Raw genomic sequence first — 26,415 nt, forward strand, 5'->3', positions numbered from 1 at the left:
AAAAAGATGTCAATCAGGATATCCACCTGAGCTGCAAGGAAAGATTCAAAAGTGAACTACAGTTTATTTTGACCTGGAATGCAAAAGATGAGGATAAAAGGTGGAATGCCAAGGTATACATCTAGGCATGGATAATGTATATAATAGTAAGAAATAGTATCTTGTGGGAAGATACACGGCAATTAAGACTGGCTACTGTGGAATAATACTTTGCAGAGTCCTGGGAACTAAACAAGGAAGTCTAGACTCATGCAATAAGGAAAAAAAAAAAAAAAAAAAATGAAGTGAGCAGAGGTACATTATAGGATCTAGAACCAAGGTAAGGTAAGCAGAGGGGAGAAACTGAGACAAGAGCATTTTAAAACCAATTTCATTAACACAGGCGTGACTCCTCGTAGGTCTACACTAGTACATCTTTAGAGGTCAACTAGAAAGATACAAATATGATGTTTTATGAATGTCATCTGGGATATTTGAATTATATGCATCTGAATATATTCCACAGTACCCAGTTATTCTAAACAATAAAAATGTAGGGTTCAGCTTATCTTTTGATACGCAGTAAAACAAATTTTGTGGATCTAAAGCATCAAAGGATACAGTAAGAAATGTTTCCTGTCTACTTAGGAGTGTGGGTGGAGTTGGTTTTGATTTGTTTTGTCTTTTGACTTTAAAAGTGTGATCTTAAAGGGGAATTGGGAAGATAAGAGAACCAATCAGCCCACTCTTTCCTAGCAGCATATTTACGTCACCAGGAAAAAAAATATGATTTTTAATTGCACAGGGTTAAAAAAAAAAAGAAGAAAAAAGTTTGAATACTGTTCCTTGACAAGATTGAGGTCTTTCATGTGAGAACAAAATGTACATTTACAGTAAGTTTAGATTTGGGGGTAGAATTTAAAGCTCTGGTCCATCAACATATCATAATGGATGAATGTGACACATACATAATAGCATTTGTTTGAGCACATTTAGAAAGAGCAGAGGAATCTTTGCCTTGCTAAAGAAGTTTAAAATTTTAAGGATGTTTTCTTTTCAGTGAGAAACAACACCTACTCAAAATAAGTTGGCAACTCTATGTTCAGAATCTATGTTTTTCCTTTAAGATTCAGGAATGGTTAAGGAAGGAAAGAGGATCCCAAGGTCACAGGGAATAGTCTTTAGAGTATTCTTACCCGGCTTATCTGCGCTAACACGCCTAATTTTTTTTTTCCAAGTGCAAAGAAGGGCCACTTGCTTGAGACAGGCCCAGTGCCATCCTTTATTCAAGTTCTTTTATACTCCTTTTTTTAAAGAAGCTGTCAAGTTCTTTTTTCGCAGCTGACAGGAAAGGCCAAATCTGTGGTACAGGAAAGGAGGCGCAAAAAGAAACTTTTTTGTGTTGATGTTTTACTAAGTGAGCTAAGGAGAATTTTAGAATCATGTAATTTACTCTGGAGGCATTTACTGTACATAGCTATAGTGATGGTAATTTCTTTCATTGTTGAAGTGAAAAGATAACCATCAATCAGTTGTCAATTGGTCAATTGCAGAAGTGATGAAAAGAAACTGGTAGGAACAATCACTTCTGTGGCTACCTAGACCATTTGAAGGCTTAGGAAAAGTATGGGAACTGGATTGCGTTTTAAAAGGGGATTGGACCAGATTGTCAAAAAGGTTAACTGCCATAACTTCCTTGGGAAGAATAGCTTTGCGGTTATGCATAATCAGGAAATGAATTTTACAAATGAAAAAAAACTTTAAAGACACAGACTTCAAAAGTGAAAAATATTTATTAAACTAGATACCAGGTACATAAGACCCCCCCCCCTTGAATTTCAATGTGATCTTAATGGAGGAATAAATACAGCTTACTAATAACCCAACACGTGTCTTTTAGAACAAATTAATGAAAATTACTTGTACTCAAGCCTTAGTTCCAATCTTGGGCATTTTGAAATAAAAAAAACTTTCCAAGTACTTATCACAAGGAATAGATAGTCTAAGTTAATTTTGAACATTATTTTAAACAAACATTTACAAATGATTTAATTTTTAAAAGCCTATGAAAGCTCACATAAAAGTTCAGATAAGAATAAATTTAAAAATCATTAACTTACATAAAAGGCAAATGGCACTTTGGGACTTAGTGCTGTAAGCAAGATTTCATTTTAATTTATCCTATTTTCCTAAGAATGGCAATGTTATGGATTTATTCTGAAAGAGTTCCCCCCACACACAGTGAATTTTTTTTTTTTTTTTTTTACTGTGGTAGGTAATAAAAAGGATTACAGGCCCCCAGAAGGATGAGATATCATCAGTTTGTAATCCAGCCCATGGTTTCCTAGATACCGTATTGTCTATTCTGTTCCGCTATGTGAAAAATGTTGAATATCAACAATGGGTTTCAGTGCTGTATTGTTGAGTTTTGTATGAACTAATCTAGCTTCACTAAAAAAAAAAAAAAGAAAGAAAGAAAGAAAGAAAAAAAGAAAGAGAGAGGGAGAAAGAAAAGAAAAGAAAGAAAGAAGAAAAAAAAAGGAAAAAAAAAGAACCCCAGCTTTGGACAAAGTCTTTAGCCAGTGCATCTGAAACTCCCCTTGCACAAGGGCTGACTGTAGCTGGGAGAAGGCATTTTACTCATTTGCTCTCTCCTTCATACCGTCAGCTGGTCCCTCTCCCCAGGTGTAGACCACCTATTATAATTTCATCTATTTTGATACTCTGCTGAGGAAAGTCCCAGGATGCATCAGCTGGGACAGGCCCACTTACAAGACAGCCCTGTTCAGTATTTGGAAGGTAAGCTCTCTGCACAACTTCTCTGCGTTAGTATGCTGGCCTAGCTCTAAAACTTTGCAAGCATATCACTTATTTTTAACTCTCACTTTTTTTTTTTTTTTTTCCTCTTTTCTTCTTTTGGAGAAAGAAAGCCTGACAGGTTGCTCCGGAAAAGTGGCCATCCATGGAATGAATGAAATGTTCTCTTTCTATTCCAGTAAGTAATTGACTTGTAACTAAAAATTGAACTGGCTGCTGTGTCAACTGCAATGTGAGCTGCTGCTGGCACAGGTGTTGCTTACTCTTTAGCCTGGAAAGAAAAGGGGCTTAACCTGTGATTAAATTTCAAGTCAATTGACCTCAACATGATAGTACATAATTCTCACTTGCCTACCGAATGACCTGAGTTCTCGGTTTGACCCTGATTCTGGCACCTGCGTTTTTAATGTTTGGTGTCGCTATAGCCAGGGTTGCTCTTTTGGTTTAGAAATAAAGTGGGTGGAGAGCAGTTCAAAGTAAATAACAAACGGTGGTCAGCGGACTGAGTCTTTGATATGGTGCTCAATGGTTTGTTTTTTTTTTTTTTTTTAAAGCATTAACTGGAAGTTCATGTATATTATAATCTGTGTACATTTTTAAAAGTATGGATTTATGGACAGTTTCATTAACTGCTAGAGATACAAATTAAGTTTAAACCAGTGAGTTACAAACAAGTAAGGGATGTGAGAATTTGGATGTTGAGTGCTTTCAAATGCTTAACTTTGATTAGGAAACATCTCCTAGATTGAGTATTGCTTTGCACTTTAAGGATTTTGAGCTCTGGAATGAAATGACAGCATTGTTTTTCCTAGTTACTTTCTGCAAACAGAATAAAGGTCTATTTAATTTTAATAAGATGCCCCTTTTGGGGCTGGGGTTGTGGCTCAGTGGTAGAATGTTTGCCTAGCATGTGTGAGGCACTGGGTTCAACTCTTGGCACCGCATATAAATAAATAAAACAAAGGTTCATCGACAACTAAAATTATGTATATTTTTATAAAAAGATGTCCCGTTTAAGCTTTGGAGGCAAATCTGTATTTACTTCCCAAAAGCAATATAAAAATGAATGACATCAAAAATTATCATATATACTTGAAGCTATTCTCCCTTCATTTTATGTAAAGCGTTGCATGCAATGAATTGTAAGATGAGAACAGCTAGGGATTGTTGTTTTTTCTTCCTAACTTTTTTTTTTTTTAAACCTGGGAATTAGAAGAACATGCTGATGATGCTTGCTTAACCCTGCTTTTAGTGCCAGGCTGTGACTAGCTCTCTGTGAAACCATTTCTGACCCTCTGCTGGCAGTGGTGAGCCTGAATTTTTCCCCTTCCTTGCCCATCACTGTCAGTCAATTATAGGATTGAACTGAACCAGAAAATCTGGTACAGTCTGGTAATTAGTACAAAGGGTTTCCAGTCTAGTGTAAAGACAGAGATGCAAGAGCCCCAGCAGTCACAGAAATCGTTTTGATTGGCCATGGACATTGCCTTTTAGTGCTGCTTGGTGACTTCCTAAAGATATTGCCTCCTACCCTACAGGTCTTCTCCTTCAAGTACATTATGGGCCTTTTTTTAAAGTCGAAAGCGTGTGTGTGCGCGCGTGTGTATGTGTATGTGCGTGTGTGTGTGTGTGTGTGTGTTTCTTTTTTTAGATTCAACTTCTCCCATTTTTAGTCTGTCATTTTTGCCTATCAAACAGACACATTTTGACTTGCCCAACAAAGAACCAAGTTATCAACACTCACAGAAACTGACATTTTTAATTCAGGCTTCATTATGTCTTTGAGTTATGACAGTGAAGTACAAAGACATTTTAAGGGTTTTTTATTATTTTTTTTTAATCCAGCATTGGGATGTTTATCTTTCTTTACTATTCATATTTCCCTTTCTACCTTTATTCTCAGTAATATATAATTAGCATTATCAAAACCATCAGCTATTATCCTTTCTGACTTTTGACCTTTATTTTTTTAGTATGTTTCAAGCCGGCATTCTCTAAAATAAGAAAAAAATCTGCATAAGAGATTTTAATGAAATATCTTAGCATTATGAACACAATGAAATATTTAAAAATGTGAGTCCCTTTTAGGCATCATGTTAGGTAAACATGAATAGGTAAACAATTGGTCCTATAATAAAACAATAGCAACAAAATTAATTTCATGAAAAATTATTTTGTAAATCAAACTTGCTGGTAAGTTCATTTTTAAAGTGTACATTTTATTATACATTTTTAACTACTGCCTTGGAGTTTATCATCAGTGCCATTTTTTGACACATTATTATTTTTTTGTTTTTTTTTTTTGTATAAGTAAACATCCCCTCTGATCACAGATTACAATGACCCAGTCACAGATCAGGTTCAATGAAAGGGTTTGGCAACTTGTCAATGTAACAAATGCCTACCCCCAAAAGCTAGATATAGGTACATAAGGGCAAATTTAATGTCTGACACTCTACAAAATTACAAAAGCAGCAGTGTCCAAATCAAAAGAAACAACAGAAAGCATAAGGTTTTTAATTTTCAAGAATTAATTCTATCTTTGAACAATCTCCATCATGATTTAGTTGGGGAGCAGATGTGTTAAAAAATCTTCTAAAGGCCTTTCAAGTTGCCCACATCTTAATGTAGCTTTAAATATCTGTTTTATCCTGTGTACAATCTTAACAAAACTCTTTGTTACCATGTCTGGTACTGATTTTTACACATCTGACTTTGCTATTAAATTTCGAGAAGGTTAATATTGCTTTTATAACCCTGTCGTGAGTAATGCATCTTCCCAGCAAGTATGTCATCATTTTAAGGACTGTTCAAGAAGCAGCATTTCTGTTGAAATAGTTCCGTGTTCATTTCTCTATTGTTTATGAACCATAATATAGTGTGATGCTTTGAAAAGAATACGCATATTTATGTAATTAACACTTTTTGTCTTTAGCAAAACCTGACCCATTTGAAATGAAGAGGCTCTTAGAAAACTATATAAATAGGCAACTTTTGGGGGATAATATTTGCATTCAATTTAAACTTGCCATCAAGTTTATATGTTGAAAGTTATCCATAAAGTGATGGGGGGAAAAGTGCATTCTGGTAATATTTTCCTTATTTTATATTTAATCTAAAATATATGTTGAAATTCAAAAGGTCACCACATGTAGTATGGCAGTGTTGTGTATTTTTTAAGAGCAAAAGCCTGTGTGGGTCTGTATAAAAGCACAGGGGTTCACAGGCTTCAATATGAACACAAACACTATCTCGTATTTCAGTCTTATTCCTGGAAGCAGGAGCAAAATTGGAAAGGACCCTAAAGATTATCAAGTCTTATGGTTCTCAAACTAAGATTCCTTGGGGACACTCAGGGGTGAGGGTGAAGATGGGTCAGGTGACTTTCTGCCTCTCTGAGACCACAGGACCTCTACTGTAATCTGTTGTTTTACTAGGGTTCTATGTAAGATTTACTTATGAGAATCCCATGCTGGAGGGGAAAAGGTGAAGAATTACTGAGGCCATCTTTTAGATAAGCAAAGCACAACTTACTCAAGGTTGCAACTGAGCCAGTGGCAATGTCAATTCTGTTCCTTAGTCCCAGGCTCCATCTGCTAAGCAATAGATTTGTCCTAGAGACATGTGTCATCGCATGTAGGCGTCCTGGACCCTATTACTAAAAGTATGCACTAGGAGATCCATAGCCCTATGTTCAAAATCAGGACACTTACTGAGGATCTAGTATCTAGGTGGTAACTGCAATTGAGCAACACTGAATAGAAAAATCAAGTTATTTATTTTGGCAATACCATTAATTCTGGGTGTGTTATTGTAGTCATTAAAGTAAAACATTGATTCATCTTATTTCTTAATAAAGAAAAACGTACTTTTAAATTTTTCAGTTGTGGTTTCCAAGAAAACCACATAACATAAAACTTACCAGTTTAACCACTTTTAAACATACAGCTCATTAGAGTTTACTTGGGGTTTTTTTTCCACAATAGAAAATTTTAATTAGGACTTAAATCCCAAAGTAAAAAAACTAATAGAAATAAAGCTGAATTAAGAGGCCGATTTTTCCCAAACACATTCCCATAAGTTGTGCCAGATAAAAGGGAAACATGGTCAAACAATTTTGAAAAATGTAGACTACTGTGTCCTTCCCAAGGAAGTTCAAAATGAGAATATATATTCGAAAAACACTAGGAAACTGTAGCGATCTCTTTGAATAATATAGAGTACCTCAAACTATTTTCCTATAGGTTTCTTCCACCTTTTTGGAAAAAATTAAAAAAAAAAAATACTTTTTGTAATTTATGTCACCTGACTCTGTAGCTCTGTGTTTACCAATCCTTTATCTTCATCTTGTGAGTACTAAATCCCATGAATTCAATCAATCAACAAATATTTGGGCACAGTGCTAAGTGCTAGGAGTACAGTATTGAGTAAATCAATCAGAACCCTTGACCTTGCAGAACTTACAGCCCAGGAAGATGTCACGGAATATGTTCTAGGAGAGAAACAGAGAAAGAAAAAAAGAGAGGAGGAAGAGGAAAGACAAGAGGAGAAGCAGACAAGGGAAGGAATGAGAAACGAGGGACAGAAAGAAGGAAGGAAGGGAACACAATGTTAGCTTAATCTGGTTGGTTGCTTGTTTTGTTCCCAATTCTAAAATAAGAAGAGACAGAAAGGAAAAAAAGAAAACCAGGAAGCCACTAGTCTGGAATTTTAGAATCTAGTCTTTGAATAAGAGGTAGTACATCATTTTTTCCTGAGATCTTTTTATGCACCAGTAATTAGATCTGTAATAGTTCTCCAGCAATCCAAAGATGGACTCATATTGTTTAAAATGAAAGTAGGAAGGAAAAGAGAAAATAAAACACGTGTCTTTGTCACTTTTTCTGTTGTGATTCCTTCCTTAGCCGTTGGTATCATGTTTCAGATAAGAAAATTCCTTTCCAGTGTTAGTGGAAGACCTCATTTGTTCAAGAGTCTGCACATGGTCCCTGTCTTTCTCCCAACGCAAAGACCCCTCTTGGTGGTAACCATGGGTCCCCTCTTTGTGAGGGGCTGTTTTCTCTCACTAGCTGTTCACCCTTCTCTCTTGGGTCCTGGCCTTCATACTAGGAAATCTGTGGCTTCACATGGGTACCATATGCCTCTCAAGCAAAGGAAAATCAGGCCCACCAGCAAAGTTAGTACCAGGTTCTCTGACAATTTGCTTATTCCCTGGCACACCTACATGGAAATATAAGGCCAAAGGGAGCTCTTGGAAGATGGTGGAAGAGCCTTGTCTTCTTGTTAGACAATTCCCTAGTGTCTCCTCCCTTGAGTGGAGATGAGTGGCTTCAGTGCTCATTCCTGTATTTGACGCTTCTTAAATATAAATACTATACATGACTGGTCTTTGGCCAGAGCTTTGAGAAGTAGGAAATAGCAAGATTGAAAAGGAGGGGAGAAGAGTCTTGTAAGAGAGAAAGAAGGAGGACCTCTATGCCAGCTCTGATTTCTTAACTGTGTTTGCCATCCTGGATTGTCACCAGGGAGTTTTGTAATTCAGCCCCAACTCCTCTGGGACATTGCAACTTGGCTTCGCTCTGTCCCTCTTGCTCCTCCCAGTGTTTTCTGCAATGGGAGGAGTGTGCAAAAAGAGCATGGTCAGAATACTGTGAAAAAGAAGACTTAGAAAGAATGTGGGCTTCTCCTCCTGCTAGTGAGCTGGGAATCTGTTTTCTAATTCCTCCTCCTCTCTGTCATCTGCCTACTGATAAATGCCAGGCCATGCCGTGCTTGTCTTTTTACTCCTTTTAATTAACTTTTAGAAATCAATTATGATCATTTGTATGGATTCCTATTCTCTTTTTCTCATCAAATTCATTTGGCTTATTTTTTATTTACACACCACTACCCACTGCTGTGAATTAACAATAACAAAAAATCTGCACTCTTCCCTTCTACCTCTTGAACTGGAGAAACTATTAGCTAATAAGAGGCTAAATGAGCCTTAGAGTATAGGGAAGCTGGAATCCTTAAATTATTTAAATTGAAAAATGGCTGGTTTTACAATCAGAAAAACTCAAGTGGACTATAAGCCTCTACTTGATTGTTCCCCCTTATCTGGATGATCTTGTAATGACAGCTGGAGTCATCTGCCATCGGCATCACTGTCCACAAAAGCTTCTTCTCTCTGCTCAACTCCAGCAGCCCTGGGGAGCTGAAGCTGTTTCAGGGGAGAGGGCCCTGGAGGACTGAAACTTTATTAAAATGTAAAGCTGCCTCTGGTGACATAAAAGCTCAGTAAAAAGTAATGGATCCAAAATTACAGAGCCAGAAATTATCTACAGGGTGAAAAACTGAGATTTCATGTACTGTAGGCTACAGTGTAAAATAAAATGCAAGGTAAAATAAGTAGCAGTGTAAAATAAGGAGCCAGAGAGGAAGGGAAAGGAAAATGTTAGGCATCAATTGTGCAACAGATTCCCTGTGTCAGACCAACCCTTATGGAATTCTGTCTCAGGACAGGGGGAGGTACTGTGGGAAGTCAAGATAGTTGTCTGCCTTGAATGGTTGGGAAGTACCCCCAAAACATTCCTTTCTGTTAATAAGCAATTCATTCCTGGACTATCAGTCACAAATTTTCTCAGACTCATTGTTACTAATACTGTTGGTAGTGTGGATAGTAATAGGAATCCATCACACTTTGACTTTAAGTCTGAAAGTGGCCTGTCATTTCACTAGCAATATGACAATGAGAAATTTAATCAACAAAATGTACATTTTGAGTATAGTTTAACCCATTGTAATGTAAAATACAAAATGAAATCTTATTTAACTCAAAGGATTCCATGTCTATTACTTAACTATAAGTTGAAATATTGAAATTAATACTAAGCCACTACAGTATAGAAGAATTAGTTTGTTTTAAACAAAAGTAATTGGTAGCAGAATTTAGAAGAGTCCTGGTGATTCCATTTGAATACACTAAGTTCTTCATAACTTTCTCCTCCTTTATTTTACTTTCAAAATATCTTAAAGGACTTTAAGTGTAAAATGTCATAAGTTATATTCAGAATAGTTCAGTGTTCTTCAAAAGCAAAGTAGTATATTGCCTCCTGCATATCCCTGCTTTGAAAATATTTCCCAGGAAACTTTATCAATATTATCATTACTACTAGACAACTAGCTACCAATAACCTTTAACTAAGTGCTCCCCAAACCTCCTTCCTCAAACCTCAAAATCAAGCCTCATTTTCCTTTCTGCTCAGGAATTCTGCAAGAAATTCTGACGTTGAGCAAAACTGCCTAATTAGTAATTTCTTTCTTCATGCAACTAGCAAATTCTGTTAGCAAATGAAGAAGCTAAATGAAATACCCATCATCAGAAGACATTAAAACTACTGGTTAGACCACAAGGACCCCAAGTATAAGGAGAAACCCCATTATCTATTAGCTAGCTATCTGTCAGACTTTGGTCCTATTTTTCTTAAAAATTTTGCATATACATTTTGGTAGGTTTATAAACTGATTTTTAGTAATGAGAAAAAAATTGATGGAGTTATTTAAGACTTTTTTTTTTTTTCTTCTCATTTTGAATTCAGAGATAGCTTAAGGTGTGACTTTGTAAACAAGAGTCTTTCTCCAGTGTAAGAAAACAAGGTCTTTTCTGTCGCCCCCCCCCAAAAAGAAACTGAATGGCAGAACACAAGAGAGGCCCCTTTGTTGGGCTCTCCCTTCTAACCCCATTAGTATGCACTGCCACAAACTTGAGGCTCAGGGAGGAACTTCTTTGACTTGGGAGGTTGGTTTTTGCAAAACTCCAAGCTTTGTTCCTCGGGAACACTCATGTCAAATGGCAGTCCCCCAGAGTTACTGTAACTCCACCACATTCTCCCATTCAAAGCAGTACATGGGGGGAGGGAAAAGTAAGTAAAAGCAATACTATCACAAGGATGACCTTGAATTTCCTGTAGTTAATTATTAAACATGTCGTCTGAATACCTAGTACTTAAATATTATTTCACACTTCTTTAATATACCTGAGTCACTGTGGATCGTGAGTACATCCAACTTATGAAACAGCAGTTGAAAAATACAAACTTGGCAAAGTTGGCAACCGAAATGACAGCGCTTCTGAACCATGAGAGCTAACCACACGCACTAACCTGAGACTCCAGAGGACCCTCTGAGCAACCTCTGGTTTCCACAAACCACAGGGACACATCCTACTGCGCTTCTCCCTCCAACCTGGAGTCTCCAGGGAGCCTCGTGTATATAGGCCAGGGCAGGATGCAAGGTGCTTGAATTAAACTAGGAGTTAAGTAATCACAAGATACCAAAATATTGTTAATGAATGAAATTAATTTTGTATATTTGATGTGCCGTGAAAAAGTTTCTTTTTACTAACTGCATTATTTGCATTTGTTAACTTGAATTTTATGTTGAAAACAAAATTATTTGGGGGGGAGGGGTGGGTCTGAGGGGGCGTGTAACTCAGGGACACTCAACCACTGAGCCACATCCTCAGCCCTAGTTTGTATTTTATTTAGAGACAGGGTTCCACTGAGTTGCTTAGGACCTTATTTTTGCTGAGGCTGGCTTTGAACTCATGATCCTCCTGCCTCAGCCTCTCGAGTTGCTGAGAAGAACAAAATTAATTTTGAAAGTCTTATGTTCCAAAAGTAACAATTCTCTCGGGAGTTTTTTTAAAAGTCCAATCCTGAGAATACAACACAGATGAGTTAAATCAGAATTTCTCAGGATGGAACATAGGCGCCCATATGTTTTAATGCTCTATGAGTGACTCAAAAATGCAGCCAAGGTTGGAAACCACTGGTCTAGGGAAATGAAAGGGGTGGGAGCAGCAGGGAACCAGTTTACAGAGAAATTAGGAAACTATACCCATGCCTTTGTATGGTGCTGTTTTGACTTGTCAACCTGAAATTCTGAGAGCTTCCAACTACTGCTGGAGTGAGCCTAAGCCATTTCCAGACAGCTACCCCTTCCTACTTCTGTGCATCTGTCCTTGGAGACTTGAACCCCATGAACCAAGGCAAAAGATAAGCTGCATAGCTGCAGGATTCTTAGCTTTCTAAAAAAGTTAGGGCAAACTCGGACCCACAGAGATCATGGTGGTGCATCAGAATGATTCAGGAAACCACTCTCTGCCCCTGTTTCTATAGAAGCAGTCAGAAGTAGCATCCTAAGCCTGCTGCAGATTTCCCAGGAATAAACAGATTCGGTCAAGAGTTTTGAAATATTACAGTGTCTTTTGTGAACAAGTTCATCTTCTTAACTTAATCCTTACCACAGTGCCCTGAGGAAAGTATTTGATATGCCCCCATTTTACAGATGAAGACACTGAGAAATGGTGACCAAACAAGCTGCCCAACATTACAGAGCTCAAGTGTGCCTCAAGTCTGGACGTTTTACTCTAAGACAGATGGACAACTGACCACAGGTCACTCTGGCTATTCATGGACAGCTGTCTGTGTCAAAAGAATCTTCCATTCTTTAGATAGAGAATCAAATTAGTATGCTAATTTTGTTCTTTGCTAGTATGTGTAAGCATTATACTCACAGACATAGCAAAGGACTTCAGTATTCAGACATCACGGTGACATTTGTCCTCTATTGAAACATCACCACTAGTTCTCATGACCAGTTTGAGGCTATTAGCGTTTCTTCAACTTAAAAAAATAAAAGGTTGGCATAGCTAAGAGAACCTAACATATGCATCTAAACTCAAGTTTATGTGGAACCTTTGAAAACAGGTTATGAATCCTTCTCATGACATTTCTCCAAATGGAAATCTGCTTGAATTGTCATTATAGGAAAACAAAATTTAAATACATTTTCTCTCTACCATCCTAGAGTGCGATAGTGTAATAGGGATTTGGCATTGACCCCAAAGCCATCTGTTTCATGTTTTGTAAACTTTTTCTCAACCAGCAATTACTAGTTACCTAAAGAAGGAGCTGAAGGTAGGACCAACTCTCAACCAGTTTGAAGACAGCAGTTTGTCTTGTGTTTACACACCAAGTACCACCTTGTGCTGCACACTATTCTCACTCCTTTACAAACCTCTGGGCCACTCCTTGTCCCTGGTCCTGTCATGCTCCTCACAGCTGTATTCTCCATCCCTCTCCTCTGGATTAAGATATTTCATTCCTCTCAGATGTTTGATTCCTATGAAGGTGAAACTGGTTAATAACAACTAAAAAAAAAAAAAAAAAAAAAAAAAAGTTATGATTCCCAGGGTGCTGTGCATTATAAATCCTTGAAGCTGAGAAAGCAATGCTCTTGTGGTGTGATTACAGGCAGTGGTTCCTGGAGTGGAGGAAGCCTTCTCCAGTCTCGCTGCTCAGGTGGCAGCCTGCCGCTCTCCTGCGGTCATGACTGCGCCTTTTTAAGTATTTACCCCAAGCATTTGGCACCGTGACTAGCACAGTGCGAACTCAGCAATGAAGAAAGCTCTAGCCTGAGGAAAACAAGTTGCAATGTTAAAGGTGCCCTGATGAAGATGCATGGGAGGGTTGAATTTGTTTGGAGGCCCCGGGAATGCGGAGATCAGGTAAAGCATTGAAAGGAATCATTTGAATTCTGCTAGAAAGCCAGTGTCAGTCTTGAGAGACTTCTGGCAGTTCTAGATCTGGTTTTGTTTCGTAGCTCTGGTCCATTTCAATTTGTTACATTTGAGTTGTAGTGATTGGGATCAGAAGTAAATGAATCATTCAAGAAATATTTATCAGGCTGGGGTTGTGACTCAGTGGTAGAGCGCTTGCTTGCCTAGCATGTGTGAGGCACTGGGTATGATTCTCAGCACCGCATACAAATAAAGTAAATAAAATAAAGGCCCATCAACAACTAATAAAAATATATTTTTTTTAATTTATCAAGTACTACTATGTACCAAGAGTGCTGCTAGGCATTGTGGATACAGCACTTTCAAACCCAGTTCCTGTCCCCATGAAACTAACAGTCTACTTAAAAGCATTGATGAAAAAGCATTAATTATATAATTCAATAATTAATTGGAATCATATTAAATGCAACAAAGGAAAAATGTAGGGTATTAAAGAAGCATATAGCAGAAGGACATGATCTAACATAGAAGCTAACCAGTCCAAGCTTCTGAGGGAAACAAACAAAAAAGTTGTGCAAACACCAGAAAAATGGGTGGGAGTCAGCCAGGCAGAGAATTTACACCTTGAACCCTGTGATGCGGTAAAGCTAATCCACAGATGGATTTTTTTTTTTTTTTTTTTTTGCTCAGAATTGTCTCGGTTCCCTTTCTCGACATTGTTAATATAAGAAACATTTTGAGGTCTTTGTGACAAGCTGCCTATTCAACACTGTAAATTCAAATAAAAGAAAACATTGGCATAGAAGAGATCATTTCCATAAATGTCAACATCTTCATAGGATACACACATACAAGTATAATATGATCGCATCTGTTACTCTTCTGCACTCTCACCTAGGCAGGTAGCATGAATGCCCACCTGACCCACCCCATCAGCACACTCTGAGCCAAACAGCTTCAGATTTGGCAATGTCCATAATCCAGACTTTCTATTTGGCTCTTTTCAAAAACCTGGTAAAAGAATGGGGTTAGGAAAAAGGAAATGAGTCAAGGAACTGTAAACACCAGAGAGAGCCTGCTCTGAACAAAGCATACTTTGACTGCCCCCACCCCACCCCATCCCTCTTTGGTATTGAGCCAGCACTTTGTAAATTCACAGAAAGATGTTTCCCGGCTCATCTTGCTTTTCTATGTGTTGCTGTCCCTTGGCCTCTTTCTTCAGCTAATTAAATTCTTGTTCCTAAAAACTCAGTTCTGGTATCTCTTACCCCCTCTCCCAATCTAATTTAGACACACCTCCTCTGTACTCTCATTGCTTATTACTCTTCTGTGTCTTATCACACGTATATCATAATAACTGATTTACTTATCTGACTTGTCTACTTCTTGAGGGAGGAAGTTCCTTAAGGGCAAGACTCGTGTTTTAATCATTTTTGTATCCCTCATCCCTAGCACAGCACTTAAGAAAGAAACCATTGAATGAATTAATATTCATGCATGATAGTTATTTTTCTTTTCTTTGCCTCTGGAGGGATATGGAAACTTAGAGTATGTATATCCAGTCAACAAGGCTGGTTTTGTATGTAGGAAATTTTTGACCCATGCCAGTCTGAAATTCTTCTCCATTTATAGATAAACCTGTTGTAGTTACCTTAACCAAGCTTTTGTTCTGTAGTCTTCCTTTGAAAACCTTTTAAGAACCAGCGAGACCAGTCCCCATGATCTCGCTGACCAATACATGAATCATGAACAAAACTGCTTACGTCTGATCTTTTAGTCAATGTGTTTAAAATAATTTCCGTGTTTTATGTAAGAAATGGCACAATTTCCAAACCAGAAGCAAAGGAGGAATAAACTATGCCTACTAGAATATTTGTCAATTAGTAAGTCTTTAAATATTTATTTAATGAGAAAAAGGAAAGAATACATTGATAAAGGAATATTTTACAATTCACAAAAACCATCAAGCCGTAAGTTTGAATAGTGACTTCTCATTGCCCAAAATGACAAAGCTATCAAACATAAAAAGTAAAAGTTATAGCTGGGCACTGTGGCACAAGCCAGTAATCCCAGAGGCTTGGGAGACTGAGGTAGGAGAATTGCAAGTTCAAAGCTAGCCATAACAACTTAGCAAGGCCCTAAGCAACTTAGTAAGACCCTGTCTCTAAATAAAATATTAAAAGGGCTGGGGATGTGGCTTTGTGGTTAAGTGCCCCTGGGTTCAATCCCCAGCACCAAAATAAAAAAGTAAAAGTTATTGAAGATCTCATTTTCCAACTGCACAGAACCCAGATATCAAATAGTCCATTAAAAACAGAAGAATGCATTTTTATAAAGTATTAAGGTGAAGGAGGAAGTTTGTGATATGAGAATGTACTAGAAATGTCAGAGAAGTCCTCTTCTCACTCAGTTCCTCCTCCCACACACACACAATCACCACTGTGACATACAAAGTCTTGGTTGTCTTATTGACTAGTTTTTCCTGGGGGTGGGGGAACCCTGATTTGAAAAAGAGTAAGACAGAGATGGTGGCAGTGTGAAAGTTCCCTCCAACTGAAATTCCCCCTTCCATCCCTGCCTTTCATTTAAGACAGGCATGGATGCTCCCTCCTGTCTGGAAGCCATCTTTGGGCCACTGTAGCCCCCAGCTAATTGCCCTCTTCCCCTGCATTCTGGCTGTGGCATGCCTCTTTCTCTCTTTTGTACTTATTTTGGTATCTTTTATTACACTTAGTTTTCTACATCTGAGCTTCCTCTAGAATAGGAGCCTTGAATGAGGTCCTGTGTCTCCGTTATCTTTAGATTCCACTCTCCCTCTCTCCTTTCCCCTCCTAACCTAGTGCCAGGCAAAAGTACGAATTCAGAAAATATTTGTTGAGTGGAAGAAAAGAAAAGGGGCCAACACAGGAGTGGGAGTTTTATTTGTGTGTGTGGAGGGGAGCCCAGTGAACTGGCACGTGCCTGTAACTCAGGAGGCTGAGGCAGGAGGATTGCAAGCCTGAGGCCAGTCTCAGCAATTTAGTGAGACCCTGTCTCAAAAAATAAAAAAATAAAAAGGGCTGGGTTCAATTCCTACTACCAGAAAGAAGAAAAGAAGAAGGGGGGAAAAAAAAAGACCACTTATCTCCTTTCTTCTAAATATTTTCTCTTTCTAAAACCAGTGGCAACCTTTTATGTCCCTCCAGGTGTCAGGGCGCATGCCCTTGAACACCTTGCCTTGGCAAAGAGCCCACATTCCATCTCCAACCAGCTGAGTCATTCGCAGTTTCTTTGAGGTTCATTCATGCTTTTCCCCTTATTGACACATTAACATTTCATGGTGAGTGGGTCCTGTTCAGCCGGCAGCCCTCTCAGCCCCCTCACCTCTAAGCTGTCCTCACTTCACTAGCTCCCAATGGCCTGCCTCCCGGGGAGCTGCCGTTGTCATCATCATCTGGCAGCCAAGACGAGGCTCCGTGCTGTTGCTATACCTGAGCTTTGATGAGTAGCCACGTGAAGCCAACTCAGAGAAGAGAGCCCTCCGGTGTGTGTTCTCTTTGAGAGTACCAAGTTGGTTTCTAAGAAAAAGAGAGATACACAACAAATGGACCAGGCAAGTCTCAAATTGACTCCATTTAGTATCTTGCACAATCCTTCCTTCTGCATTTTTTCTCGAACACCTACACACCTTTTACCTCCATCCCATCTGCAACAGTGACTCCTGAGGCTTTCTAGTTCTACCTGGTTTCGTAGCTCATCGGATTGCACTTCCCCTCAGAAATTGCCATAATCCATGAGCAAATGCAGCCATTAAAAATCTAGTCTGGCTAATGCATGACAGACAAGAGTGGCTGGTGATTGGCTTCCAAAAGGAAATCACACGTACAGAAATGATTTGTTACGAGGTTAGCATTTCAGGGTTTCCCTTCGCGCCTGAGGGCCTTGGTAGGTGCTCCAGGATGCCCTGCTGATTCCCTGATTAGTTTTAGTAGCTCCCTGTTATTTCCAGAAAGACAGCATTTTCCAGACTTTTCTGATCCACAATGAAATGTAGGTTTTCTTAAAGCTGTGGAAATAGAATAATTCATATTGCGAGGTTATTTATTACCAGCCAGACCCTCATCTTGCTCTACGGGGCTCTGATAATCACCTATTTCAGAGGCCATTAGCCTTCTGTGTGCTGTAAAGCACTCTGTGCTACAGAGCGTCCCGCCTTTGTATTCCAAGGGGAGGAATGGTGTGTACTGAAGTAACAGACCTCTGTTGACCAAGTAAGAAAGTCTTTGATGCACAAATAGTACATTAAACTGCTTTTATTTGATAGTGTTGAAATTAAACAGCGTGTGGAATCCCTGCCCAGGTATGGGAACATATAAAACCTTTGAGAATATGTACATGAATTCAAATGCTTCATATTATCGAAACACCGATGTAGAAGAAAAATACACATTGGAAGAATGTAATAATCAAGGCTTAGGCACTTACAGGAGGACAGCAGGAGCTGGATTTAACTTATTGATTTTAGAGCCACTGTTTAAAAAAAAAAAAGAGGCGAAATATTGCTTTTGCTGTTTTCAGATAATAATGACTGTTGTTGCAAATTATAAAATTTAATTAGCTATATAAATGCCAGAGGAACAAATAGTGTGCTATTGTCTTGATATCTTTCCAGAAATTAGTCTTTTAAAATAAATTTGCCATATTAATCATCTAAAAATATTTTTGATCACTGAATTAATAGTTTGCAGCCTGTTTTCAGGTGCTCATTGCCATAGGTGATTGCTTCTTAATTACTACATGGGCTCTTTCTATTCACTCATATTAATTCATGTTTTCTGGCACAGTCCCAAAAGGCAGCCTTGCCCTATATCTTCTAATTACTTCTATAATTGAATTTGCCCACTTTTTCTAACCTATTTTTTAAACTGACGGTGTTTGTTCATGGTTTATTGTGTCTTTTTTGTGTCAGTTCTCTGCAAGCAGAATGTACATTGATTCTTTCCTCGTTTCTCATTAATTTTCAAGAGCTTTGCTGCATGTCTGTTTCTTCAGTCCGTCAGACCTATTGCAAGGCCAAAAAAAAAAAAAAAAAGACCCTTATTATTAAAGGTTAGGTAAAATAGACTGAAGTTAATTAATTCATTAGTAACTCTGAGCCAATTACTGAAGCCTTCTCTTATTTATATACTTGTTAACAAGACAGAAATGAGAAAGGCCAATTACAGGCACATGTCCTTCCGAAGTTCAGCTACCCCAGAGCTTATGCATTTATTGACACCTCTCCAGAAAATTCAGTTTATATATCAGATGTGTGAAATTGCCTTTAAGACAATTGTTAGCTAACATTCCTTTCCATCCTGTCTTTAATAAATTGTATAGATTTTCCCCCATCTAGATATCATCAATATGTCTAACATTACTAATTTCCCTAAAACCCTCTAAGTAGTATGGGTTAGCCTTAGAACAATTGCAAAAATAAAAGGAATTTGATATATTTTCTGATTTTCATTATTGTCTTCTTGGGCAAGCTATTAAATGTTTAATTCTTGAAATGGGATATTTGATCGGCAAATCTCATACATTCTCACCCTTTAAAATACATTTCACTTGATTTTTATTGAATATACCAGAGTTTTACAACATGTGGAAAGGCAGTGTTTTTCTGATTTTTTTCAAGAGACCCATAACATTTTTTAACTGTTTCAACCATACAAACTAACTGCACAACACATAGTGCTTCAATTTCCTCCTCTTCCCTGCCTCAGCAGTAGTTTGTTAATTTCACAGGTGTTAGGAGAGAAGGGGATGAATGATTGATCAGTTTTCTGTACATCTGTATTCTCTTCATATTTTTATGTCAGCATGACGCCAACAAATCAGCAGAGAGTTGATTGACACTAATGTCTCAATAAATCCACTAGTTGTTGGAATGAAAACCAATTTGAGTTATGGAAGTTTTCTTTCTTTCTTTTCACGTTTTGAAAATTATCTAGACATGGGTTGTCATAAGTGTTTAAGTGACACCAAAATAATATGGTTATTTCTGCCTAACTTTTTAATTTCTCATCAGTTCCAAGTATACTAAAATTTAATCAATTATTTTAAAGCATAATAATGACAATCAAAGGATTATAGAGAAAGAAACAAATTTCAGCAGACGACTTAGTCCAGGTCCTTGATTTTTGGAAGACCAAAGAAAAAAGTCTAATAAGACGATGCAGTCTACTTAACCCAGGAAGCTCCTCTTGATACCACTTACATCTGCAGTAAACACTTACTTGCTGCCAAATTTCTATACTTTTGTATTTATAACTATTTTATGGGACTTTTCACCTTCTACCTGGATTATAATAATTTGTACCTTTTTCTCTGCTGAATTACGAGCTAATGGAAGACAGTAACTATGTTATGCACAGTATGGCCTCAAAACTTTAGTACAATGCCTGGCAAATAGTAAATTCTCAACAAATACATGACAGGAGAATTAGGGATGAGGAGTTGAGGAGTCCTGATCTCTCTTTCATTTGTTCAGTGTCTACCGTCCCCCCTTGCCTCGGCTGGCTGAGAATCTCTTGCTTGAAATCAGTTAATGTATCTTAATTTTCTGCAGTAACTGCAATAAATTGCTAACAACTGTCCCATTATTAGTTCATTCTGCAGCCTTCTCTTGCTCCAAGATTTAAAAAAAACTACCAATTTTTCATCAGATGAATTGGTTTTCATTTTTTAAATGACTATCTGACCATTTAAAATTTTATGGTTTTACCAACCTCCATCTGTTGGTTTGGGTCAAGACCACACAGGCCCTTGCCACCCTTCCCACTTCTGTGTGTGGTACAGCGTCTGTATTTTCAGAAACACCTGTATGAATCAGAAATTAGCTTTCCTGAACTCCTTTACTCCTTGGGTCTTTTATTCAATAGTTCTTTATGTCCCTGCTTTGATGAGGCTGATTTTCCTTCAGTTAACCTTTGTATATTGTCCTTGTCTGTCTTTATTCTCACATTTTTTCCTCTCTCCCTCCCTCCCTCTTTTCCTTTCTTCCTTTCTCTTTATTTAAAGAAAAAAAAAAAAAAAGGTGTTTTATAGCCATGTCTATTAATAGCTTGCTTTAATATGTTAAGAGGTCCCCCTATACAAGCTTGTTTTTACAGATAGTATCTTATTTCCTTCTGAGAAGCCAAATATCACGCAGATGAGGAAACTAAAATTCGAAGAGGTTATATGACTTGCCCGAGGTCACACGATTAGGTTACAATTTCAGTTTTTTAACTTGTTTGCCTCCCTGTGAGAATGAATCCAAAAAAGGGCTCCTTTTCAGAATTAACTATCACCTTTTATGGAAGGAAGCTAGCTACCTAAGGTATTCCCTAAATAGCTGGATTTGTGGCCACTGAAACATTTTTCCAGGGATTATACAGGTCATTAAAAGAAAGAGCACATGCCTAGAGCCATGCTCCTCAAACTTTTATATGCATCTAGGATGCTTGGGAAAGCAGTCCCATTCAGCAGGTTGCGCTATTCTCATGAGCTCCCAGGTGACCTGAGGGGTCATCACTGCCCATCCATTAACCCCACTTGGAATAGTTAGGTCCAGTGCAGAGTGGAGCTTTAGATCTGGAGATACTTGATTCAAAGACCTTGCTCTTCTGCTTACAGGTTGTGACCTTGGGCAAGCTACTTGGCCCCTCAGAGCCTTAGCTTCTTCATCCTTAACAAGAGGATAAGATATGTGTCCTAATGAAAGTCTAACTGGCCTGTAGGAAACTGACGGGCAATGCAGACTGCCTCCACGCCATACTGCTGCCTGATCACTCTTCCTAAGCCTCCTCCACTCAGAACTTTCCACTGAGCCTCACCCCAGGAGAACTCCATACAGACTCTCCCTTGAGCCCCAAACCTTCAATATAATAGCCACAAGTCTCCTTTCCCGCTTGATGTCCCCCTGCTTACTTGTAACTACCACGCTAAGTTTCCAATTGCTTGTTCCTGATTCACCTTTGTCCCACCCAACCCTCTATCCTATCTCCAGAAATCCTACCCTTCCTTGAAAGTCCCTTTGCCATCCAGGCCCTGACTGAAAGAAAGCATTTTCCCTGCTATCCATCCATTTCATACCCAACAATCTCTAACGTGTATCTGGATGGTCTCTCTGGTATTCGAACACTGAATAGTTTCTTTTATATTCTGTCCTACGTTCTAGTTATTTCTGTAACTGTGTGAGCTCTGCCTACAGTCTATGTTCCATGAGGAGGGGGTCCAGGTTCGCACATGGTTAGGAGCACAGCTTTGGACCCACAGGGCTAAGCACACTCAGCTCTACCATGTCAGCAGGGTTGTCTCAGATGACTCTAACCCACCTGAGCAGTTTTCTCTCCTTTAAAGTGGGTACCCATAGGATCTAACTTGTAGTTTCTGGGAAGAAATTTTATATAAAAAAATACCTCACATGGTATCCAGCACATAAGAAGGGCTCACGTCAGTGAAATTGAATGGATTAGAACTGACTGTTTAATCCCAACACAACTCAGACATTCATTCTAGTTTTGTTAACAACTGGACCCAAGCCCAGACTTTCAATTTGTGTGATTATTTTAACATTTTTTTCTGGTTATGTGTATGTTTGTCTTAAGTCAGAATATTCCATATTCAATCCCTCTTCAAATCAAAGCATATTTGTTCACCTAGCTCCAGTTAGTATAAAATGATAATGAAAGAGTAAATATAGTATGTTTAAAAAAAAATAGCTTTGTAGTTAAACCTGGATTTGAATCCAAATTGCCACTCTGTAGTGATTTCCTTAACATCTCCAAATGCTAATAATCTCAGAGGTTGAATTTTTATTTCCTTTCTTCTTTGGATTTTTAAAACTAGAGAAAAACATAAAGTAAAAACATATTTATAGAAATAAATGACATATTATTTCCGTAGCCCAAAGTCATTAACAATGTTATAATGATAACATGGGTAAGAAAAGTAACTATAAATGCCCCAAATAGTCCTACTTTTGTTAGTCAAATTTATATATATTTAAATGTTAGTAACTTAAATGTTTTTTTTTCTGTAATTGCTAAAGAGCTGTACATTTGGTTTAAAAAAATCTTATGAACTAATTTTAAAGATAACTCTAAGGCTGGGGTGTAGCTCAGTGTCAGAGTACATGCTTAGTGTGTAGAAAGCCATTAGTTAAATCCCCAACACACACACACACACACACACACACACACACTCATGATATATTTAGTAAACTATATCCTTTTTACTTTTACCTATGGGAGAACAAAACCAAATTTTTTAAAAAACTAGAAATTAAATGTTTCCAAGGTAATTAAAGTTAACTGTGTGCCTGGACACAGTGCAAGAGATGGACCCAAGTTGCATCTAAACTCAGGATAATCAGAGCCAAAGTCACGACATAGTATGTTGTTTCGCTGATGTGGGTAAAGAGGGTTTTTAAAAGAAAAATAGAAAATGGGGCAAACCTTGTTTTAATCATGGAGTATATGGAAAGAAAATTAAGTGCCTATATTAAAACCTATTCTTTCAGACTACCAATAACATTTTTCCTTAGCCTCAAGGGACCATCATACAACAATGGCTCATAGTGCTCTTAGAACAGGAATGAAGTTGTGTACTGTGCATGTATAGTCCTGCGCAAGAGGAAGGCAATGTTTAAAGCTGCTGTCGCCTCCTGGAAAAAAAAAAAAAAAGGAAAAGAAAAAAACTGGAATTCTGAGTCGAGTATGTATGCATTTTCTGTTTTTCTGTCTTGTGGGTCTTTATTGCTGAAAATATTTTTATGAAATTGTTCTGTGCTTCTTTAAGCTTCATGTGGTCTTGTTTGCTCATTCTCAAATCTCAAACCATGACATAGTTATGAAACATCTTGAGTTATTAAAAGTAGAAGAAATTGTATTTTGTTCGTGAACTGAATAGCAGGCCAAGCAAAGTCTTTAGAAACAAAGATCTCATTTTATAAGAGAAAAAAAATGTTCTGTTTCATTATAAGTTAGGAGGAGGAATGATTTCAGAACAAAGAGAAACAGTCATTTCGAAGCTATAATGTTGAAGCTGCAAATGAAGTAGAGATTGATTTCCTTCTCTTGGCCTATTTGGCCAGTATAAACCATTTGATTGAACGATCAGATCTTGAAGAGGTACTTTGGGATTTAAGTCTATAAGAAAAGAGATGTTTAATATTGCTTTATGTAATGTAAACAAACACTGAGACCTAATCTTCTGAAGTGGTTGAGAGCATTGGTTTCAAGTCAGAGCCACCGGATGTGAGCTTTAGTCTACCACTTGCTAACCAAGTGATCTTGGGCAGTTTAACTTCATGAAATCTATTTCCTCATCTGTAATAGGGAATTATACCACAGTTCATCAGAGTTAAGATGCATTCTTTCTCATTTTAACATCTCTGATTCTGGAATACATCTTACAATTAATGGGGTATCTTAGTTTAATTGGCAACACTTTTTACTTTCTTACTGGTACTTAAGTGAATTGTACAATTTATAACCCATGGCACTGGAGAGTCAAATAAATAATTAATGTGTACTTCACAGAGTTGTTTTTGAAATAAGGAAATCTTTTCCCCTGAACTTGGTCCACAGGAGACTGTCAGTAAGAAGACACATTAATGTTGTACAGTATGATTTTTTTGGCATTTGCCTATCTTGTTAGTCACGATTTCTGTTTGCCAACAAACTAGAAGTTAATTTGTTTGCAAAGCCCTTGTGGTTGGAACAGCCTGCCTCCTGAGTTGTTCATCCGATTTCCTCTAATGTCTCTGGCAGCAAGATATTAACCCTAAGGACCTAAATATGAAACATGATCAAAATAATGGTTTTGTGAGTCCACCCTGATTTGTTACTTGAGTTGTCTGTAGACAACAGGGAGAATAAGTACTGAGCGTGTTTCAACAGTGCTGACCTGTTGTAGGCACCGTGGAAGTGCTATTGAGAGGCTCAGCAGGCAGAGTGGCTAACGGGCATGGATTTTGGAACCAAACTGGCTGGGTTCTGATCTTGACTTTCCCCCTTAAAAAGTGTGTAACCTTAGACAAATTACTTAACCTCTCAGTGGTCTCCATTTATTCCCTCATAGGACTCTTGTAGGAATTAAATGAGTTGATACACTTAGTGCACTTGTACATAAAAACTATTATATGTTTGCCATTATTAGAGGAAATACACCCTTGTTATGTTTAAGTTCCTTTAAAAGTTCTCAGCTTTCTGATACTGGAAAATTCTCTTCTGATAAAGGGAATATCCCAATAAATGCTCTTCTCAAGCAGGTGATTATTATAATTCTGATGGTAAGAGTCTTGTATCATATATAACATATAGCCTACCAACAGTACTTTTGAGAGACATGCGATCATGTGATAAAGCTGATAAAACTGGTCTAGCAGTAAATACGTGTCTGAAAACAAAATATTAGATTGAGTCTAAGATTGCTTCCAGCCACTGCTGTTGTGTCTGTATAATATTATCTTGTTAAGGTTTAAAATTCAGTACAATAGGGCTGGGGTTGTAGTTCAGTGGCACAGCACTTGCCTAACGGTGTGAGGCACTGGGTTCAATCCTCAACACCACATACAAATAAATAAATAAAATAAAATTCAGTACAATGTAAGTTAGCCGATTCCCAAGAAAGACTCATTATGACTAGGAGTTTTGGAAGGGCCTTCTTCTAACATTTGTTCACTTCTAACCTATATTGTTCTAAATTTTAAAGGTTGTAAACATGACTATTGTGGTAGAATAATCATGTAGAATAATCATGGCCATCAAGTATTGCTAAGTACGGGAGTTGAGTGTGACTTTCAACTTACTGATCACACCTTTTACACATCAAGTCAGCTCCAAAATGAAATCAAGCTAATCAATAGTTAATCATGATTTTTGAAGTGGTAATTATGTGATAAGCAACAGTTATAAGCAGTATTAGTTTTCAAAACCAAAGCCCAATTTTAATTTTTTCTTTCTTTGCAATTTATTCCCTTTCCAATATCTATCATCAATATCAACATAAAGAGACTATAGCATCAAGTAGTGAATCACTGACATCTAAACGACTTGACTCTAAACCCAGTAGTCACTCAGCTAAACCCCAAATATTCAATGAGATTGTGTCATAGGGTCTGGGTGACTTCCTTTATCCTGTAGCTCTGCCATCTAATACATGTCTTCCAAGGTCACTGTGCCAGGGAAAGCAAGACCTGAAGGGATCCTCTTTGGAGCCAGTCCTGGAAAAGGCCTCTGAAATTTCCATCCAGTTCTATTGGCTAACACCCAATCCTAAGGCCCCAACCAAATTACAAAGGAGACTGGAAAATGTCATCTTCCTACATGTCCAAGAAGAGAAAAACAGTCTGGTGAATAGCACTTTCTCTACCACAAACGCTTCCTGGAGCTTCAGTTTTCTCATTTGCAAGATAAAGATATCAATACCCATCTTGCAGAACTGCTGTGAGGATTAAATGAGGAAAGGAGTGGAAAGGGCTTGGCTTCCAGGTCCTCCAAGAGTCATGGAGAGAAAGATTTCAAGGATATGCATTAAAGTAGTGGAGGACAGAGGGGAGAATCTCCAGTTGTATGAATTTGTGCTTAAAAGAGACCCCAAATTCCAAGAGAGCAGCTTACAATAAAAGGGGAGAAAGAAAGAACACATTTTAAGATTTTGAATATAGCAAATATCATGCTGTGGCTTTCATGAAAGTGATACCATTTAGTTCTTTTAAAGATCTTCAGGTAAGAATCATTACCCCCAAGTAACTCACCCAAGCTTACATAGCTAACAAGTGAGACTTAGAGTTGGGTCTTCAGAATCCAAGGGTAGTGTTTTTTTTTCTATGCAAACAGGTCACATCTCTTAGAGATTCCAAATTGTCCTAAGGACCAATTGCTGTCAGGGAATAGACAGGAAGTTTATCTTCCTCAGAAAAATGAGAAGTAGATCCATTTATCTCCTTAAGAAATCCCCCAACAAACACACACTTCCTAAGTGTCCAAAAACTTAATTTAGGGTAAGCCTGGGTACAATGTATTTTTAGTAAACTTTTCCCAAAC

At 37.8% G+C, this 26,415-nt stretch overlaps 1 long non-coding RNA gene across 1 annotated transcript in view; it reads left to right on the plus strand.

Annotated features, from left to right (window-relative positions):
• The first annotated feature begins 2,577 nt into the window (after positions 1-2,577).
• The window catches only part of LOC124993137 (uncharacterized), a 129,443-nt gene continuing 105,605 nt past the window's right edge, over positions 2,578-26,415 (plus strand). The window contains exons 1-2 of the long non-coding RNA XR_007110257.1: positions 2,578-2,778; positions 2,906-2,974. This is a non-coding gene — a long non-coding RNA (uncharacterized LOC124993137). The remainder of the gene's footprint in view (positions 2,779-2,905; positions 2,975-26,415) is intronic.

This window comes from Sciurus carolinensis, chromosome 9 (genome assembly GCF_902686445.1).
Source record: "Sciurus carolinensis chromosome 9, mSciCar1.2, whole genome shotgun sequence".
Classification (NCBI taxonomy): domain Eukaryota; kingdom Metazoa; phylum Chordata; class Mammalia; order Rodentia; family Sciuridae; genus Sciurus; species Sciurus carolinensis.